We start from the raw sequence: 12,936 nt of genomic DNA on the forward strand, positions 1-12,936 counted from the left end.
GGCATGACAGACCCGACGTCGCCTGGAACAGGCCAAAATGGAGCTTAATGCTCGCTTCACCTCACAAGCGGAATACGCGTTACATCGGTTGAAAGGTCATCACAATGAGCATGGAGAGAAGGCCAACGATTATTGACTGCTCAACTCCACCAAAGAGAGGCGTCGCTGGCCATCCCGGCCTTGCAAGGCACAGATGGCACGTTTATTACACACCCCCAGGTGATAGCAGACGAGTTTGGTCACTTTTACATCCCCGAACCTGTGGAAGACCAGGATAAGCTGGCCACCTTCTTTGAGAAGGCGAACAATCCTAGGCTCTTGGAGGCAGGCAGGGCTCTTTTGGAAGGGGACATCAGCAAAGAAGAGATTGAACAAGCAATAGCCAAACTCCCTTATCATGAGGCCCTTGGGGAGGATGGATTCTCTGCAGAATTCTACAAATGGACGGGAGCAGATACAGTAGACACCCTATGTGAGGCATTCTGTGGGGCCAGACCAATCAGGTTGCTTACACTCTCTCTCCAACAAAGCTTCCATAGTAGTACTACCCAAACCAGGTAAGGATCCCCTCCATTGTGGCAGTTACCGTCCCATATCCCTCCTCAACGGAGACGTCAAAATACTGGCAGGAATTCTAGCGACATGCCTCAAAAAGGTAATCTCATACATCATAAGCAAGTGGGTTTCGTCCCCGGCTGTTCTTCTAGGAACCATTTACGTACCCTGCTCCACGCTCTCTGGACGACACAGGACTCTCGGGGGGAGGCCCTTGCCCTCTACCTGGACGCCGAGAAGGCATTCAATCGCATAGAGTGGTGGTACCTTGTTGAAACTATATAACGGTTCGGACTCGGGACTAGCTTTATTAATAAGGTGCGTTTGTTATATAGCTCACCGACAGCACAGGTAAATTGCGGTGGGTTCCTATCCAACGTATTCTTTATCAGGAGGGGGACCCGTCAGGGCTGCCCTCTGTCACCGTTACTGTTTCTGCTGGCCGTAGAACCCTTAGCAGCAGTGATCCGCAGATCAAGCCTTGTTACCGGAGTACCCATTCCTGGTGGTAGTGCCATCATTTACCTATATGCCGACGATATCTTACTAACTCTCACAGACACAGCTAAGTCCAATACACAAATGCTGCTGGTCATGGTACACGGGCTTATATTGTGTCGTCGTTGAGAAACATGGGCAGGCCTACGTACCAATATTCAGTGAACACCTACACTGCTGGTGAAGCTTAGGACCCAGCTGAGCACATCACAGAGTTCATGCAGCATCTCTGTTCTATGGTCATATCCTATTAGCCATAAAAAGGCGTACTGGGTGCCAAAGGTCTCAAGGGCGAGTGCTGGGAAGCTGTAGTTGCGTGTATAATTCAGTTATTTTTGTTACTGTAAATACATTTTGTTTGCCACAAGTTTCTGGGTCCGTTCTAGTGCTAAGAACTGACACACAGGTTTTGGTAAAAAGCTTTGACATTTCTCAGAAGCCCCAACACAGGTTCCGACACCAAGTACAAATGTATCGTCATGGATACATCTTTAATGCTTTCCTTTGAGTATCGCCAATATATTCAGGCAGTTCCATGCCAAGTGGAAGAGGTTTACCTCCGGGTGACTGCATCGCTTACAAGTTGCCTCCACGCACAGTTGTGGATGCCCTGCCTGGGGCGAAGTAAGCCATGTGCAAGAATTTGTACTGGATAGCACTGTGGGGACCATTTATTGAAATGTTTTGTGGCTGATGACAACAGTACTTCCATTGTTCCGCTATCAGCTCTTTACCAGAACTCCTCTGCTTAACTTTAACAGGTGCCTTGGTTTGGCAAGCATGAACATTTCATATAGTTTTGGAACAATTTGTTCAGACCTTGGTGCCACTATAAGCTATGAATGTTGAGCTAGTTCAAGAGGCTCCTGAGAGAAGTTGGGCAGGTTCTCCTTTAGTTTAGCTCTTAATCTGTAATATAGAAATATATTGTAGGAGAAGCCCCCATCTGGCCTCAGAACATCTTGGAGTGATAGGAAAGCTCTGTTTAAAAAGAGTTTTTAATGGTTGTGAAACACTTTGCAAGTAATTGTTGTTCAGCCTTGGGTTCGGAGGTGAGGGGCGTAATGGAGTTTGCAATGACAGGAAAGTGTGACGAGTACACTGGAGGGGAGCCAGTATAGCTCCCAGATGTTGTCACAACAGGATCACAGGTAATGGGGTCGGGTCAGCCATGTCTGACTCCACAACCACGTGCTGCAGGGGGGTGGGGGAGTTACATCCTGCACTAGTAGAATACAAACTGTACCTGTGCACAGGCATAGTACAATATAGGGTCGGGAACCTCAATCCCCTACTTTGGGATGTGAGATTTAGCATGTGCCATTTGATTTGGGGCTCTGTGCCTGCCCAGATAGTTCAGTTAGTAGGCACTGAAGGTATAGAAAAAGTGCCTGGCTGGGCATACAGGAATATTACTGAAAAGGTAATGTAGGCACGGTGGCCATCCATAATAAATCAATCCTCCCTATTATAGTGGAGATTTATTCCACTGAGCTAATTGTTCAGTTAGGCGAGTAACAGCATTGCCACAGTTCTGTTTTATTGCCACTTCAAATGCTGTGTGGACATATGTGCCCAGGTATTTTACTGAATCCATAGTAAAATCAAGTGGGTATTCTAGGGGGCAAGGCCTGATTTCTGATGCATCACCAAATCGTGCAACTGATCTGATAATGGGTATTAGGTTCAATTGTAGGTCTACACAAAGAGGGTGATATACTCTCTGTACAACGATATGACAAGGCAACACACTAAGATGCTGAGACCTCTGTGAGTGGTCTTGATGGACATGCAGACAATTGGTTCCATTCCAATTGGCAAAAGTGGTGGGGGCTAAGGGTACCCTTGATGTGTGCCCTGTTGAATATTAATTGGTGGGGGGATGGCATTTTATTAACAAGCAGAATTGCCCTGGGGTGGATATAGGTGACAGGTGATGGTCGAACTATGCCCTGGTGGAAATGTGTCAATAATAAGTAGCCCATCCTAGAGTACACAATGGCAAAAACTTTAGATGCAATTTGGCATATCAGAGCAAAGTGTTTGGGGGCCAACTTGTAATGCACTACATTAAAGCTGAATCAAGTCTGAAGACATAACCAAAAATGCAGCATTCCACATATAATTCTGGAATGTCCAGTGCCAAATTATGAACTAGACTTCTGTCCCTTTTCGAGCCTTCCTTGTAACATCTGACTATATATTTTTAAACTTACTCACACTTTTACCTCTGTATTTTAATCTATTTTGCTAGAGGATTTTATATGACTGTGTTTTTTTAGTGTATTGTAAAATGTGATTTTATGGATTTTATCCTCACAGTCAGTTATCACCATTTAAATTCTCTCTGCCATTCTCTCCTTTAGTTGGTCTACGCGCAAAGACAATGAGTCGTTCTTCTCATCTATGATGGACAGGCCAGCTTTTAGGTCTAGTAGAATTGCATTATTACCAGCTGTGTCCAGCTTGCCATTGAAGTGTGGTAAACCCCACATCTGTGTTTTCTTCTTTCATCACACCTTTTTGCTTGTGGGCAGTTTGGATTGGTAGTGATCTGGTTTACCCGTGTTTAGTTTCAGGGGCTCTACTGGTTTCAGCGTCTGATCAGATCAGATTGATGCTAGAGTGACAAAACTTTCACATTCACTCCATGTGTATGGCTTTTCTTGTGTGCTTGCGCTGGTGGAGCTTTACACTTGCTGAATGAGCAAAACCCATTTCACATTCACTGCATGTGTATGGTTTTTCCCCTGTGTGTGTTCACTGGTGGCTCTTCAGATGTGTAGATCTACTAAAGCCCTTTCCACATTCACTGCATGTGTATGGGTTTTCCCCTGTGTGTGTTTGCTGGTGGCTCTTCAGATGTGTAGATATACTAAAGCCCTTTCCACATTCACTGCATGTGTATGGTTTTTCTCCTGTATGCCATCGCATATGGATGGTTAGATTTGATGCATCAGCAAAGGCCTTACCACATTCACTGCATCTGTATGGTTTTTCCCGTGTGTGTTCGCTGGTGGCTCTTCTGATGTGTAGATGTACTAAAGTCGTTTCCACATTCACTGCACGTGTAGGGTTTTTCCCTTGTGTGCATTCACTAGTGGCTTTTTATATATGTAGCCCTTGTAAAGCCCTTTCCACATTCACTGCATGTGTATGTTTTCTCTCCTGTATGCAATCGCAGATGGGTGGTTAGGAATGATGCATCAGCAAAGCCCTTACCACATTCACTGCATGTGTATGTTTTTTTTTCCCCTGCGTGTGTCAGATAGTGTCTCGTTAGATTTGTAGAGCTACAAAAGCTCTTTCCACATTCACTGCATGTGTATGGTTTTTCCCCCGTGTGTGTCAAATAGTGTATCTTTAGGAATGCAGAGCTACTAAAGCTCTTTCCACATTCACTGCATGTGTATGGTATTTCCCCCGTGTGTGTCAAATAGTGGCTCTTCAGATGTGCAGAGCTATTAAACTTTTTTCCACATTCACTGCATGTGTATGGTTTTTCCCCTGTGTGTGTCAGATAGTGAGTCATTAGATTTGTAGAGTGACAGAAGCTCTTTCCACATTCACTGCATGTGTATGTTTTTTTCCCCCATGTGTGTCAAATAGTGGCTCTTCAGATGTGCAGATCTATTAAACTTCTTTCCACATTCACTGCATGTGTATGGTTTTTCCCCTGTGTGTGTCAGATAGTGTATCTTTAGATTTCTAGAGCGACAAAAGCTCTTTCCACATTCACTGCATGTGTATGGTTTTTCCCTTGTGTGTGTCAAATAGTGTATCTTTAGATTCGTACAGCCTTTCAAGCTCTTTCCACATTCACTGCATGTGTATGGTTTTCCCCCCCCTGGGTGCCAAATAGTGGCTCTTCAGATGTGCAGAGCTACTAAAGTTCTTTCCACATTCACTGCATGTGTATGGTTTTTCCCCTGTGTGTGTCAGATAGTGTATCTTTAGATTTGTAGAGCGACAAAAGCTCTTTCCACATTCACTGCATGTGTATGGTTTTTCCCCAGTGTGTGTCAAATGGTGTATCTTTAGATTCGTACAGCCTTTAAAGCTCTTATCACATTCACTGCATGTGTATGGTTTTTTTCCCCGTGTGCGCCAAATAGTGGCTCTTCAGATGTGCAGAGCTACTAAAGTTCTTTCCACATTCACTGCATGTGTATGGTTTTTCACCTGTGTGTGTCAGATAGTGTATCTTTAGATTTGTAGAGCGACAAAAGCTCTTTCCACATTCACTGCATGTGTATGGTTTTTCTCCAGTGTGTGTCAAATGGTGTATCTTTAGATTCGTACGGCCTTTAAAGCTCTTTCCACATTCACTGCATGTGTATGTTTTTTTCCCCGTGTGTGCCAAATAGTGGCTCTTCAAATGTGCAGAGCTACTAAAGTTCTTTCCACATTCACTGCATGTGTATGGTTTTTCCCCTGTGTGTGTCAAATAGTGGCTCTTCAGATGTGCGGAGCTATTAAACTTCTTTCCACATTCACTGCATGTGTATGGTTTTTCCCCTATGTGTGTCAAATAGTGTCTCTTTAGATGTGCAGAGCTACTAAAGCTCTTTCCACATTCACTACAAGTGCATAGCTTTTCCTCTGTGTGTAAACGCTTCTTTGTTTGAACATTCAGATGTCTGCTTCACTATTCATGTTTTGTATACCTATGGTCCCTTTCAACAGACTGGAAGGTCCAGTCAAAACAGTGTTTATGATGGACTAACACCACAGCATTGAAATTATGATGTTAGAGAGGGGAGCACTGCTGTAACTACGCAATCATTTTCTAAGATAAAGGGTGGTATCTACCATGTTTTAATATTGGATGTGTTCTGCCAGTGTAATTTTTGTGATTTTAATTTATTTGGATGTTTTGGGTACGGCAGCATGGATGTCTTAGCCTCTTGAAGCTACCGGCTTGCACTTGATGTTCCTGCAGGATATGCCTATTCTTGTACGAGTTTCTCGGTCTTCTGCTGAGTTGTTCTATTTCGAATCAGTGTTTGGCATCATTTCTGTTTCTTGAGCATCAGACCGCTTCCCAGTATTGTCATATTCTCTTCAGTACTCTTCATCATATTATGTTTTCAGGAATCTCCTCTCAAATCCACAAAAGCAGCAAAATCCACACTATGGGGGTCACCGCCGAGGCCGCGGGAGACAGAATACCGCCATTGCCAGCGGTATTCCTGTCTCCCTATTATGACATTTCCGCTGGGCCAGCGGACGGTAACAGTGTTACCGTCCGCTGGCCCAGTGGAAATGTCACATCAACATTGCAGCTGGCTCGTAATAGAGCCGGCGGCAATGCTGATGTGCAACGGGTGCAGTAGCACCCGTCGCACATTTCACTGCCCGAAATTCGGGCAGTGTAATGCGCGATGGGGCTATGCCTGGGGGCCCCTGCACTGCCCATGCCAAGTGCATGGGCAGTGCAGGGGCCCCCAGGGGCACCCCAAGTCCCCTTACCGCCGGCCTTTCAATGGCAATGGCCTTTCAATGGCCACGGACAGGCCGGCGGTCGGGGACTCACCGCTGCCCTGGGGATTATGACCGCCAGGCGAAATCCTGGCAGGAAAATGGAGGGGCCGGCGGTATGGCCGTGGCAATTCTGCCACGGTCATAATTGCTGGCGGAACACTGCCAGCCTCTTTGTACTGGAGATGCGATCACACATGGAAGGAACGGCTACCTTTCTATGCAAATTATATTCTATTACACCTAGCCCACACGGACAAATATTTTTTTGTGGACAGGTGAGATCATTACTTTTTATGGGAAGTTCTCCAGCCTTGTGATAAACTGGGAGAAGTCCCTGATATTCCCGATGGGTCAACTGAGAAGTTGAGGGGTGCCTCCCCGTGTCACGAAATGTTGCCACCCATCACTTTAAATACCTCTTGGGTCTGTGGATCTGAAAAAAAGATGATACCCACGATGAGGATAACCTGATCCTACTGATTAACAGGTTTCACAAAAAATGTGAAACAGTAGAGGGCACTACGACTGTTGGGAAGGGCAGCAATATTTAAAATGATAGCAGTGCCCAGAATCACCTTTGTACTGCAGAGAAGCCCATTATGCCTTACCCAACACTTTCTTCCTTGTGATAAAAAGGCTCCTGAGGTAACTTCTCTTGTTAGCGGGCCCACCACAAATAGCACTCCAAACAGTCCATCGGTGCACTTACGATGGGGGTATAGCACTACCTAATGTAAAGTTTCTTACCTGTATGTGTAGTTTTGCAGCTTGACGAGTCTTCTCTATGTTTGTTTGTTGGCATCGACGGAACCTCCATTTGGTGTCTCTTTGTGATGTCTTTCCACTTCCTTTGGAAGTCTCCACTCAACTTTGTCTTTTTTATGTTTTTTTTCTCTTTAGTTTTCCATTTTTTTGGCTGAGTTGGATGGGTCACTTGTGAATCCAGAAATTCTTGAAACTTCAAAACTACACCTACAGGTAAGAAACTTTACGTTTTGCAGCATAAATCTTTTCTGGATTCACACGCTGTGCATTGATTTTGAAGCAGTTTTTTTTATTCTGGTGGTTGGGGTGAAGATTGATCATGATTTCAAAATAAACCTCTTAGCACTCCTTCTCTCACTTACCTTCCTTGTTCATTTGTATATCAATAGAATAATGTTTTGTACTGAAGTCCAAGTTGTTGTCATGAAGATTTCCTTTAGCGGGGTTACACCCCGCTAAAAAGTCACTGAAGCTCCTTTTTTCTTTGTTGAGTGCACCCCCGGCACACTAGGGAACGCCTATCCTGCATTTACATGACATGATTGCATCAGCTGTGCAACCCACCTTGCAACTGTACTTTGTGATACTGCCTTCCCTCGACAGTTCTTTGAGAATGAGAGAAACCATTGTAGAGATTTTCAGAAGTGTTTTGTTTTACCAACATAATACATGACACAACGTATAGCATCCAAAGTGTTCAGACTTCTTTCTGCATGTGTTAGGATTTTGAAAGAAACTAGGTGTCAAAAGGCTCTTACCAATTGCTTGCATAAGAGCAGATGCAAAGACTATTTCCAATTCCCTACCTAGAACACTATCTGTTCTCAAATAAGACTGAACAACAGAAGCGCTCCAAGGGGGGAAAGGGGATGGGAAGACAAGAAGAGACAGCCTTGTAGTCACTGGTTCCTTCTCTCCTGTAAGTTTTCTATCTTCTATGTGTAGAGCGTGTGATACCGCTAATTTGGTTTCTTATTTGTGGAGTTTTAGGATCTGAAAAAGAAAAACAGCCGTTCTCACATTCATTGCCTATTTTGCTAATTAAACCTTTTTTTTTTAACTCTACAACTTTTGCATACCCAATATGACTAAGGCAATTGCTCCTCTTCTATGTGTGTATGACGTGATATATGAGAATTAGATGTTGGTTTAGAAAAGTAGATGAATGTACTTCTGGGACATGATGAAGTGGTTTGGAGCGATCATGTGTTGTAGTCCTTTTAAGAAACGAGTCAAGGTGTGGCTTGAACATACAAAGGCTGATCCGGTAACTGAAGGAATGACGATATGGCCAAAAGGTACCTCTTAATTGTACCCAGAGCAAAGGATTAGTGAAAGGACCAACAAGACTTCAGAGAAGGGTGCAGAAAGAGGATCAACATGTTTGGAAACACACCAAGGCACAAATTTGTCCCAATGGCAGGAGTGTACTGTCTAGGTTGAGGTATGCCTGACTGCCAGAATTACATCACAATCTCATTATTTTTTAAAATGTGTTTATTGAATTTTTGTAACAAACAAGAACATACAGAGGAAACATTGCATTGAAATGTACATCAGAATATGAAAGCAAGTTTGGGATCATAGAAAAGCTCTGAAGTTTAGAAAGATATGACAAAGTGGTCCCATGGTATAAAACAATTGCAGGGCTGTACAGAAATATTATGTGGTGAGTTGTTGAGTTGACCTACAATATATCAATGGCACACTGTCCAACTTCAGATTCAGGGTGAGCAAGTAGTCTCTCAAAGGTTGCCAGACATCTTTTAGCCTAGAACTAAGGGGTTGCAGCTGTGCATAGTCTTCACTAATTTTGTCATACTGTGTCATGCTTTTGACTCACTGTCCTGCCATTGATTAATTTTGTTTGACCAATGACTTTGTGTTTCACCACTGCGCATATTAGTTGCTCAATGTTCACCAGTAGCACATTGTATGTTTTGTTCAGTTGAGCCGCCTATTGGCTTTGACATTGCATTAGCCATTACATTCTGTATTCTGCCTATTGGCTTTGACATGCTATTAGATATTCTGCCTATTGGCTTTGACATGATGTATTCAGTTTAGCCGCCTATGGGCTTTGACATTGCATTAGCCATTACATTCTGTATTCTGCCTATTGGCTTTGACATGATATTATACATTGCATTTTGTATCCAGCTCAGCTGCCTATTGGCTTTGACATGATATTAGACATTGCATTTTGTATTCAGCTCAGCTGCCTATTGGCTTTGACATGATATTATACATTGCATTTTGTATTCAGCTCCGCTGCCTATTGGCTTTGATATGACATTAGACATTGCATTTGATATTAAGGTTAGCTGCCTATCGCCTTTAACGTGGAGTTAGACATTGCAGTTGAGAATCCAAGCTGTATTTTTCCAAGCTGTGTTTTTGCACAAGATGAACCAAGCTGTTTTCTTCTCACACTAGACAAGACCTGATAAGAGAGAGTACAGGTGGTGTTTACCATCCTGCTCGAGCTTGGGAAGAGGAGCAGTCTAGGAGATCTGGCCAATCTCCAAAGGCTTGCGTAGTTTTCCTGGGTCTGAGAGGAGGGGGAACGCTGTTCTAAGGGTGGCTCACAGGCTTCAGAGAATCAGATTCGAATCTGCCTGACTTCGTGCTGGAACTTGGCGCCAGTTGCCAGCATCCCGTGTGGGTAGATAAATCTCTTTCTCGCAGCTGACAAGGAGTCATCAGCTTGCAGACCCTAGAAAGATGAAGTTGTAAATAGTTTCTCACACAGTGAAGTATTTGTTTTGCTTTGCATTCAATATCTTATAAATATAACCTGCTGTGTATATTGCAAACTGATATATTTTGTTTTCATTGAACGTGTGCTTGAAATCTACTAATCCGTCAGTTATGAAATTGCGGTTGGGGAAGAATTAACAACAATAAAAGTCTTCTTTGAACTCAGAAGTGCATTCTTGATACGTTATGTAAGTGCTGAAAACGAGATAAGAACAGAAGCACTACATTTGGTACCAGGAGTGGGGTGGTTAAGAGGCGGTTAAGGGGTTTGACGAGTTAGTAGATTTCTATGTGCACACTTTAACCCCTTCTGTGCCTTGGACGAGATGATCTCGTCCAAGGCTACAGTTCCCATGTGCCTTGGACGAGATCATCTCGTCCTAGGCACAGGGGAACTTGGGGGCGCACTAGCACCCCCCTCCCCCCCCAAGTCGGGGATGGAAGGGGAAGACCTTCCATCCCCGGGGGGGGCAGAAACCTCTAGGCACCAGGGACCATTTTTTTATTTTTTGTTGCATTTTTTTTTTTTTTTGGTGGGGAGCGACCCCTTAGGCAAGGGTCGCTCCCCTTGGGGGAAAATTATATTTTGGCCATTTCTGCCCCCCTTGGGGGCAGATTGGCCTATTTTGATGAGGCCAATCTGCCCCCAAGGGGGGTAGAAACCACTAGACACCAGGGATTTTTATTTTTTTTATTGTTATTGACAAAAGGGAGCGACCCCTTGGGCAAGGGTCGCTCCCAGGGGGGGCATATTTTCGGGAAGGCCTTTTCTGCCCCCCCAGGGGCAGATCGGCCTACTATTAGGCCGATCTGCCCCCAGGGGGGGCAGAAACCTCTAGGCACCAGGGACCTTTTTTTTTTGTTTTTTTTTTTGTGTTATATATTTTTTTTTTTGGTGGGGAGCGACCCCTTAGGCAAGGGTCGCTCCCCTTGGGGGAAAATTATATTTTGGCCATTTCTGCCCCCCTTGGGGGCAGATTGGCCTATTTTGATGAGGCCAATCTGCCCCCAAGGGGGGTAGAAACCACTAGACACCAGGGAGTTTTTTCTTTGCGTGAATTTCACGCAAAGGGAGCGACCCCTTAGGCAAGGGTCGCTCCCTGGGGGGGAGGGCAATTTATTTTAGGCCATTTCTGCCCCCCCGGGGGCAGATCGGCCTATTATTAGGCCGATCTGGCCCCAGGGGGGGAAGAAACCTCTAGGTGCCAGGGCAATTTTTTTTTTTGTGGTTTTTTTTTTGTTGTTTCTTTTTTTAGAGATGGGGAGCGACCCATCAGGCAAGGGTCGCTCCCCTGGGGGGCAAATTGTATTTAGACCATTTCTGCCCCCCTGGGGGCAGATTGGCCAATTTTAGGTCAATCTGCCCCCAAAGGGGCAGAAACCACTAGGCACCGGGGATTTGTTTTTTGGCGCCAATGTCACGCAGGGGGAGCGACCCCGTAGGCAAGGGTCGCTCCCGGGGGGGGTGGGGGTTGGGGGGGGCAAATTTATTTTAGGCTATTTCTGCCCCCCCCGGGGGACAGATCGGCCTATTATTAGGCCGAACTGCCCCCGGGGGGGGCAGAACCCTCTAGGTACCAGGGCAATTTTTTTTTTTGTGTTTTTGTTTTTTTTGTTGTTTCTTTTTTTAGAGATGGAGAGCGACCCATCAGGCAAGGGTCGCTCCCCTGGGGGGGCAAATTGTATTTAGACCATTTCTGCCCCCCTGGGGGCAGATTGGCCAATTTTAGGTCAATCTGCCCCCAAGGGGGCAGAAACCACTAGGCACCGGGGATTTGTTTTTTGGCGCCAATGTCACGCAGGGGGAGCGACCCCGTAGGCAAGGGTCGCTCCCGGGGGGGGTGGGGGTTGGGGGCAAATTTATTTTAGGCCATTTCTGCCCCCCCCGTGGGACAGATCGGCCTATTATTAGGCCGAACTGCCCCCAGGGGGGGCAGAACCCTCTAGGCGCCAGGGCAATTTTTTTTTTGTGTTTTTTTTTTTTGTTGTTTCTTTTTTTAGAGATGCGGAGCGACCCATCAGGCAAGGGTCGCTCCCCTGGGGGGGCAAATTGTATTTAGACCATTTCTGCCCCCCTGGGGGCAGATTGGCCAATTTTAGGTCAATCTGCCCCCAAGGGGGTAGAAACCACTAGGCACCGGGGATTTGTTTTTTGGCGCCAATGTCACGCAGGGGGAGCGACCCCGTAGGCAAGGGTCGCTCCCGGGGTGGGGGGGTGGGGGTTGGGGGGGCAAATTTATTTTAGGCCATTTCTGCCCCCCCCGTGGGACAGATCGGCCTATTATTAGGCCGAACTGCCCCCAGGGGGGCAGAACCCTCTAGGCGCCAGGGCAATTTTTTTTTTGTGTTTTTTTTTTGTTGTTGTTTCTTTTTTTAGAGATGGGGAGCGACCCATCAGGCAAGGGTCGCTCCCCTGGGGGGGGGCACATTGTATTTAGACCATTTCTGCCCCCCTGGGGGCAGATTGGCCAATTTTAGGTCAATCTGCCCCCAAGGGGGCAGAAACCACTAGGCACCGGGGATTTGTTTTTTGGCGCCAATGTCACGCAGGGGGAGCGACCCCGTAGGCAAGGGTCGCTCCGGGGGGTGGGGGTGGGGGGGCAAATTTATTTTAGGCCATTTGTGCCCCCCCCGGGGACAGATCGGCCTATTATTAGGCCGAACTGCCCCCAGGGGGGGCAGAACCCTCTAGGCGCCAGGGCAATTTTTTTTTTTGTGTTTTTTTTTTGTGTTGTTTCTTTTTTTAGAGATGGAGAGCGACCCATCAGGCAAGGGTCGCTCCCCTGGGGGGGCAAATTGTATTTAGACCATTTCTGCCCCCCTGGGGGCAGATTGGCCAATTTTAGGTCAATCTGCCCCCAAGGGGGCAGAAAC

At 45.8% G+C, this 12,936-nt stretch overlaps 1 pseudogene; it reads right to left on the bottom strand.

The window, feature by feature from the left end:
* Positions 1-3,696: 3,696 nt before the first annotated feature.
* Positions 3,697-12,936, bottom strand: part of LOC138249627 (zinc finger protein 208-like) — a 161,937-nt pseudogene continuing 152,697 nt past the window's right edge.

The sequence above is a fragment of the Pleurodeles waltl genome, chromosome 8 (genome assembly GCF_031143425.1).
Source record: "Pleurodeles waltl isolate 20211129_DDA chromosome 8, aPleWal1.hap1.20221129, whole genome shotgun sequence".
In the NCBI taxonomy this organism is placed as follows: Eukaryota; Metazoa; Chordata; class Amphibia; order Caudata; family Salamandridae; genus Pleurodeles; species Pleurodeles waltl.